The sequence below is a fragment of the Larimichthys crocea genome, chromosome XVII (genome assembly GCF_000972845.2).
Source record: "Larimichthys crocea isolate SSNF chromosome XVII, L_crocea_2.0, whole genome shotgun sequence".
In the NCBI taxonomy this organism is placed as follows: domain Eukaryota; kingdom Metazoa; phylum Chordata; class Actinopteri; family Sciaenidae; genus Larimichthys; species Larimichthys crocea.
Window position 1 is genome coordinate 15,725,786 of NC_040027.1, and position 8,418 is coordinate 15,734,203.

General features: G+C 38.4%; 1 protein-coding gene across 2 annotated transcripts in view; it reads right to left on the reverse strand.

The window, feature by feature from the left end:
- sbno2b (strawberry notch homolog 2b) overlaps positions 1 to 5,957 on the reverse strand; it is a 57,095-nt gene extending 51,138 nt beyond the window's left edge. The window contains exon 1 of one of the 2 annotated variants that reach the window (XM_010745311.3): positions 5,775 to 5,957. The gene's annotated coding sequence lies outside the window, so the exon portion shown is untranslated. The remainder of the gene's footprint in view (positions 1 to 5,774) is intronic. The other variant, XM_010745312.3, reaches the window with a different exon arrangement.
- Between the last annotated feature and the right edge of the window lie 2,461 nt (positions 5,958 to 8,418).

The following is an 8,418-nucleotide window of genomic DNA, read 5'->3' on the forward strand; positions in this document are numbered from 1 at the left end:
CGCAAGAATGTCTAACACGACCTCTGCTTTGGAGCTCGTCTCGGATATTTAATGGCATCAAACACGCATGACATTTTCGACTATGCACAATAACCCCTTCTAAGTGAACACACTGTTCCCATGCTGTGGCAGATAACTTTGTCAGGGTAATGTGACATCTCCTAACAAAATGTCCCCTGGGGTTGCACTTTTAAAAAGAGTGTGTAAATCATGGTACTGTAGACCCGGCATATTCAACCTGGCAGCCCAGAGGCAACCTCAGAGCGGTAAGTAAACTACGTTAAAAGTGGATGGAAGTAGCTAACGAGGGAGTCATTATGCTTCTGTTGAGAGTTGCACATGCTCAGTACCAATCAGGCACGATGTACACTGATGTACCGGGTATCATATCTTTAACAAATTATCGCGTGGGTTCCAAACACGCTCGATAGATTTTCAAAAGCTCTTGCTATTGACAGTCACACGTGGGGAAGTACTCTCCTGAAAATACGTCTCTGTCAACTGAAATGTAAAAGTGATGATAAAAACCATCAGTGTAACCCTGCCTGGGGTAGCAAATACTTGTTTATTTTCACATTACCGCCATCCACACACTAAACCAATATGCTTGATTTACAATGAGTGCACTGCGGTAGTTAAAGAAGAAGAAGAAAAAGCCATTTGCAGACACCGAAACAGTGAAAGAATGCATGCTGGCCATCATGGATGGGGGCAAATGACAACTAAATTTAAGCTAATGTGACATTTGCTATTAAAAATGCACCCGCCTGACACTTCAACTACTCAAGAAAGATTGATTCAAAATATTTCATTGATTATCAGAGCCTGAAAGATGGAAAAATGACCATCCATCTATTCGTCTGTGCCTCGACACAAGTCGAGACATGTCAAAACGCGCGTGCTGTGATCGTCATGTGATGCGGTACCCCCCAAAAATTAAAAAGGTGTTGTCTGAAATTCAAACAACATTGTCTCCCATTACCCTCGATGGAACCAGCTCGTTGCAGAGAAACAAGTTCAGGCCTCACACTAATTCAGCATAATGGTGGGTTGTATTTTTTATGCACTTTATTTTAGTTTTTAATGCTGGTCGCATCATTTTATTTCGTCACACCTTGAAGGTCGGTCCATGAAAATATTGTCTTACATAAAACTGTTTTTTTATGTTTTTTTACTCTAAGGAGACCTCAAATATCATTTATACAGCAGTCATGTCTACAGCAGTCAAATGTCAATGTAAAAGATGTGCAAACCAGTCTTATATCAAGACCGGTAAGACCGGTAACACGGCATTCTAACAATTCTGACTTTAATGAAGACACTCCTAACTCTGTACCACCATCTGCTCAGCTGTGATACTACTCTGTTGACGCTACATGTGGTGAAGACAGAGCTGAGAGTATTCTAGCGACCTCCCGCTAAAGGGTTGATATCGCTGAGAGGTGCTTCTTGTCCATTTTAATTTGCCAGAAGCCCTTGTAAAAACAAATTTGAACAAAACTAACAAAAATTCAACTTGTACACTTAGACCAGAGTTGATGAGTCCACAAACAAATGCAAAGTGTGTTTGATTGTTTGGCGACAAATGCAACTGAATTAGTGATTAAATAGCCCTCACTGTTCCCATGAAATAAAGCCGTTAGCCCCGATGCTAGAAATATCTTAAATTTTACAATCACATCATGTGTGAATATGGAAAAATGTTTCCACTACACAGTACTTGGTGGTTACATGTGTGTGTGTGTGTTCTCAAAATAAATTAGGTCATTTCACATTTATGTAATGTCTGCTGATAAGTTAAAGGAACTGCCAAAGATATACTCAGAAATAAACCAGTATTTTCATCTTTAAAGCGTATTTTGGTTACAGATCATTAAAATATATCTATTTAATACGTGTTGATGTAAAGAAATCAGCTGACACTTCTAAGCTCTCAAATATCAATTCATGTACAATCTCTGTATGAGTGGCCATGCAAGCAAACAATATCTTGTTAATAAGAAATCTAAATTCCTGTGTAGTACTGCATTATGCTTCTCCGGTAAAAAGAAGTGTGGTAATGCATGCCAGCATCCATTCTCTTCTGGCTCAAATCCATTTAATCTTCTCACCAATCCCACCTCTAACGCTGCCTCACTAAGGATGAAGGATGGGTTGGAGACGAGGAAAAAACTAACTGTTGCCTCACTTGAGAGAGAAAAAACAAACACACACACACACATAAATCCAATTTGATCATGGCAGGTGAGATTAATTGAACCATTCTTTTAAAAAGGACAAAGGTAAGTTAGTGTACATAAATAAACCCAGCTGCCGACAGGGCAAATATATATAAGGCAGGGCGCAGCACGTCGAGATCTGGGACAGAACTGGCTGGGAGAAGCGACGGCTGACCAACAGCGGACTGACTGATTTTTGTCCTTTTTTATGACAAACAGGATGTTTTCTCTTCCCAACGGACACGTTGAAGATAAATATCCTGGGATCAACTTATTAGCGGTCCTTTAGAAAACACGATGGGAAATATTTACTCATTCTGTATTGACAACCCATTAAAATTGCCTTAGGCATGTCCTGTGACATGTTTGTAAAACAACATTTAGAAATGACAATGGTCCAAACGGAGAAATGTGCATGCATCTCAGTTATTTATAAATTTGGCACAAACATTATGCAGTTGGATTTCGTGTTAAACTAAACTGAACCTACAGGGGATGCCAGGATCGCTTGGACGTCAATGGTTATTGGCCAATATTCAGTAAAAAGATGCGTTTGGGATTAACGCTTCATGAATCATGAAAACCGATGCGTGGCATTTGTTTACTACAGATCTGGACCTCTCTGGTATGGCAATCACACAGACGCAGAGCGGAAATGTAATTATAATAACTTGATTAAAACTTTGGCCAAAAAATAAGACATCATTATGTGGTTTGTTTGACTGCGTGTATTGCCCAATTTGGCTCACCGACACTGAAACCTAAAAACCCTGAGATCAGAGTTGTCCCCAAACATTTGACAGTCTGTGTTTGTTTTTTGTTTTCTTTCCTTGTTTATGGGGCTGATTATGAATTCAAGCTGATAACTGAAACAACGACACACTAGGTATTCATGCATCCATCGAAATGGACACGGATATCTGTGTCATATTTCCTTTCCTGGATGAGTGCAGTTTGGAAATCATTGTTTGCTTTTCTAAGAAGGATGTTGACACACTTTTTCCACAGAAAACGGCAAAAAGGCAAAGCAGTGAGGAATTCCAGAGTGTGGCATGCTCTCCTGCATTTCACTCATCTCTTACAGAGATCTTATGTGGCTTGGGAGAAATCCACATAGCCTCCAGGTCTGGATACTAGTTGGAACATGGGATACTCAAGCAGCCCATCGTAAAGGCCCTGTTTGTTTCTTGTCACAGTGAAGAAGCGCCCACTGTGGCCACATATTACCAACAACTGTCACTTGTTGTTTCTCTCTCCTCTGACCAAACATCCATGTTATGTTTAATACATGAACTATTATCTAATGAAGGCCAGATTCCGGGAAAGCAGAAACTGAATCAAACGTATTACCTAGTCCCAATTCCCCTCCTCCACTTCACGTTTTTCACTCTCACTCTAATCAGCTCATGGGCCATAAATGAGATTTATCACTGGCACCAATTGGGGAGGGGAGGGAAAAGGAAAAAAAAAAAGGGTCTAGCGAAGACGAAGGGAGAGGGAGGCCAAGCCATGGAGAGCAGAGGGCATGAGCCATGGATCACAGCTGCTTGAGCTCAAAATTAAAATATATATATATATTATGTTATTCCCTGCTGATAATTATCAACATGCATTAAACAAAACTTTAAGTGGCATGTTATGGTATGCCTCAAGAGTTTTAAAGTTTCTGAACAACTTGCTAATCCGGCTTTGTGAACACCCCCCCTCTGTGTATCATCTTTACAGTTCCTGTAGGCTCTAAGCAGAGTATCGACAGATCCGGTGTGACCCTCAAGAGTCCCTGCAGCCATCAACTGTCTGACACAGTGGGAACTTGGAAAAGCACAAACTTAAAGCAAAAAAAACAAGTCAAGGAGCGGTGAGCTGTGTTTTTTTTAGCCTGTATTACTGATTGATAATCAGTTTAAACACCCCGACTGCTGCTATTAAAGCTTATAGCTGGATGGTAGAGAGAGGCCTGGCTGCAGGAGCGACTGGACAGCAAATAACACTAAGGCCATTGACCACGTCATTGGGGGTTAAGGTCATCTGAGTAAAAAAAAAAAAAAAAAGACAGAGTCATCCACTGAATAGTATCCATCGACAGTCACCGTCACAACCTAGTATGTCACGGCTTGGTGAGGCCTGACTAGCTTTGGCTGCAGGTATCAAGACGCACTGGAAACTGAGGAAAAACTGCAGGAAAGAACAGAAAAAGTAGCTTTGCAGTTTTTTTTCCCCTTTAGTCACACCTCCAATTTTCTGAGTCATCCAAAGATATGCCAGCATGACATTATTAGAGCATATATATATTTTTAAATCTCAAAATAGAGAAACTATGAAATTCAAGAAAACACCGGTGACCCTTAACTCTCATTGTGTAATAGTAATAATCACATTACAGTGGAATAATACAGTATAGCTACTGGTTTTCATTGGTAAGCATTTAGTCCTCCAGCTACAACACATACAGTGTTTACAGTTGTGGCTACCATTACCACTCGCATCAGACAAAAGTTTATTATCACCAAGAAGGCCTGCAATTAGATTGATTTTTACTTTTTCTATCTCATCTATGGATGTAATCGAAAAGGCACACGGGCACAAACGAGGACAAGCTTTGTAAGAAATGTCCAACTAACTCACGGTGCCACAAAGCTGCGCTCGCTTCAAAAAGCTTTTACTCGTTTACTCGTGTGAATGTTTATGCATTCAAATACACATATACATGTACACGTAAAGGTGGATTTAGTGTAACACACAATGAACACCGTAGTAAGCCGTGAATGTGGCTTTCCTTTTTGAAGCAAAGAGCGTACAGAGGCACACTGGTCTCCGCACAGCACAAAGGAAAAGCTACGTTAGTGTTATCTAGCCTGGTACTGTTAGCTCCCCGACCGACAAACGAGACATTTAACGAAAGCCAACACGTCTTTTTCTCATTTGTTCGCTTCAATAAGTCGGTCTGTAATGACTGACCGGTGAAATAAAGCGTTATTCGCCACGTTAGACCGCTTAAACAATACGTACTTTTGAGTAGCTAATAGTGCTAGCACGGTTAGCATTACACTTTTGGGTTACGTACGTAACGTAGCTACCTAGTTAACTGAAGAAAACCTTTATATAAAACCAACATAACGCTCCCACTCTGTTGGTTTGCTTTCATTCTTATAGCAAACACATAAATGTGCGTGTTATTCTTTCTTATAAGAGTTTTTTAAGAGCTTGGTTTGCCGATATATCAACAGCTTATTACTAGGTAACCAGCTAGCTTTGTTAGCGGTTGGCCTTTCTTAACCGAGGCGCACTAATCTCGACATATCAACAACAATAATAATAAATAAAACGTCTTTTTATTTTTGCTGTGGCTACTCGCAACTCTCTCTGTGTGTGTCTCGTCTCCGAGCACTCACACCAAAGTTTACCGATAAGGTTTCTCCTGTGATAACGTTTTATTTTTTTAAACTCAACCAGCTTAAAGAGCCGGCGTAGCCCGTCGAGCAGAGGCTCCTGAACGCATCTCAAACTGCCGATGTGTCGCTCGCCTTTTCCACAATATCGCCGACTCGCACTCACCGTTAACGTGTTACTTTGTCCCCAATCCGAAACCCCGGAGCGAAACGGCCGCGTTTGAGCGAAGACCCGGCGTCAAAGTAAAACACAAGCGAGGGATTTTATCCAACTTATTCTTCTTAGTTGTTTTCTCCACTTCCTGATTGAGACGGTGCCATTTTGAATAGCGAAAAAATATATTTCCGCCGCTGTCGTCACACGCGCACGCACCGCACGCACCGCACGCACGCGCGACGATCGCGAGCAGAAAAAAAAAAAAAAAAAAACAGACCCAGGCCTTTAAATAGTTCAGAGGTGGTTTGGACAACACCTGAACTAACACTTAAAAAATAATACATACATTAATATGATGCCACACGACACAATACATTAACCATTTACAGCTCAGTTATTGGCCTTAATGTCAATGCATGAAATAAAATAAAACCCAGGCCTTTAAATAGTTCAGAGGTGGTTTGGACAACACCTGAACCAACACTTAAAAAATAATACATACATTAATATGATGCCACACGACACAGTACATTAACCCGTGCTAAACATCTATACTAAAACTATATAAAAAAAAATAGAAAGTGATCGTAGAAATATATGAGAAAGAACTACAAATGGGGGTAAAGGACCGTGTACACTTAAATTAGGCTGTAAACAGATGAATGAAAGTCACAGTCACAGCATGCAGCAGATTGTAGTCAGAAATGACAATGACAGAGAGTTCAGGAAGTAATGCAAAGAGGGGCAGATAGATAGATATATAAAAACATAGTATCAAACAATAAAACATAGGTAAAAGGGATAAAAACCTTGAAAAAATAAAAACAGCGGATACATCCACATACATACAGTATATACAGAGCACAGAGCACTCAGCATAGAAGCTGTTTTTTAGTCGGTTTGTGTGGGTTTTTAATGTCCTGTACCGCTTGCCTGAGGGTATCTGTTCAAATAGGAGGATAGATTAAGATAAAGTACTTTATCAACCCCCCCAAGAAATATTCTTGTGTTTCAGCCATGTTTCAAGTTTCAGGTTTATTTTTTATATACAAGTTAACACAGGCTCAACAATGCAATGCAAATGTGTTGGACAATAGGAACAGGTCAGCTGTCTTCTGCATTAAGAGTACCTTAACTGTGTAAAAGCACAACATATAGTGATAAAGAAATAAGCTAAAAAAGTAAAATACTATACTATAAAAGAAAATAGGCAAAAAAGAATATTATAAAATACAAAATATAGTCAAATAGAATATGGATGAGTGTTCTATACACTGTACAACTGACAAGTGACAAGGTTGTGACAACTATATTCATAACACAACACAGGCATACCATATGTACCAAAAGACATGAGGCAGACAAAAATTGAAGTGTATAATCACAGTATAAATACAATTATAGTTGAGGGTAAGGAAGAGCATATTGTTCTATCTATGTTAGAAATATACAAAATATACAAAGAAAAATATACACATAAACATAAGTTGTGCAAAAACAATGTATATTGTACAATCTTGGTCCAAGAATGAGTCGGTGCAAGTTATGTGTCAACTGTGCATATGCAAATATTAACAGTCACAGAACAAGTGTCCTTGTGACGTCCTGTAGTGGCTCATAAAATGTAATTTTTCCTTATTTGTCTAACAAAATAAAAATCTACTACTTGATGGTACATATTTATAAAATGATATATTGATAACTGTAAGATGAAAAATGTTTATTAATCTCTTCTACAAATAATAATTATATGCAAGCTGGGTTTAGGTTGGTTTACACTATGTTTTATGTAGAATCAGGTCTATTGCCAAGTAGGTTTTCATGCAGCATCACATTATTAATTGTTTTTTTCCTAAAAACTAGCTAAAAATATACCTTTTACAATTAGAAATGACAGCACAACAATCATTTCTACACACAGCCACAAATTAGTCAGTAGGTCCGGCATATAGCAGCCATTAGTTAAAGCCATAGTACTAGTACTTCAGATTCATAAAAAAAAGGTGCTAAACTGTTTGTATATACAGTATATACTCCAAAGAACATTCAAATATTTGTTTTAAATATTAGTTTTTATATTTCTGAGTTATCTGAGTTATCTGTTTTTTATGAAGAACCAGTTTTTCCTCAAGTGTAGAGCTCTGTGTACTTTTGCATGACCTATAACAGATGAAAGCTTTTGAAGTTAATTGAACCATTAAACTTTATCATATCTGAAAATTGAGTCAGGCCTTTTCAACCAAATCGTTCTCGGAAAGAGATCTATAAATAAATGTTCCTCCATGAAGCTTTAACTATTACTAATATGCTTTACTTCTTTATGGAGCACATATGGCTGCAGCACAAAGATAAAATTGACTATTTAAGTTGAAGTCTATTTAATTTAGTTTCTTTTGAAGCTGCAAATTATTTAAGATAAATGTTTCAATCAGAAGACATGGTGAAAATTATATCTAAACATCCCCAAAATACCCCCAGATTACTTAAGTAAAAAACAACAAATGAGAACCTTAATTTTAATTAACTAATATATCATGTCTTTGTCATAATATTACTTGGATTTGCACGGTTTTGCAATTGTTTTGTCTCTTACTTTAAGAAACCATGGGCCTAAATTTAGCCCACAGTACTTTAAATACCATTACTGGTGCTA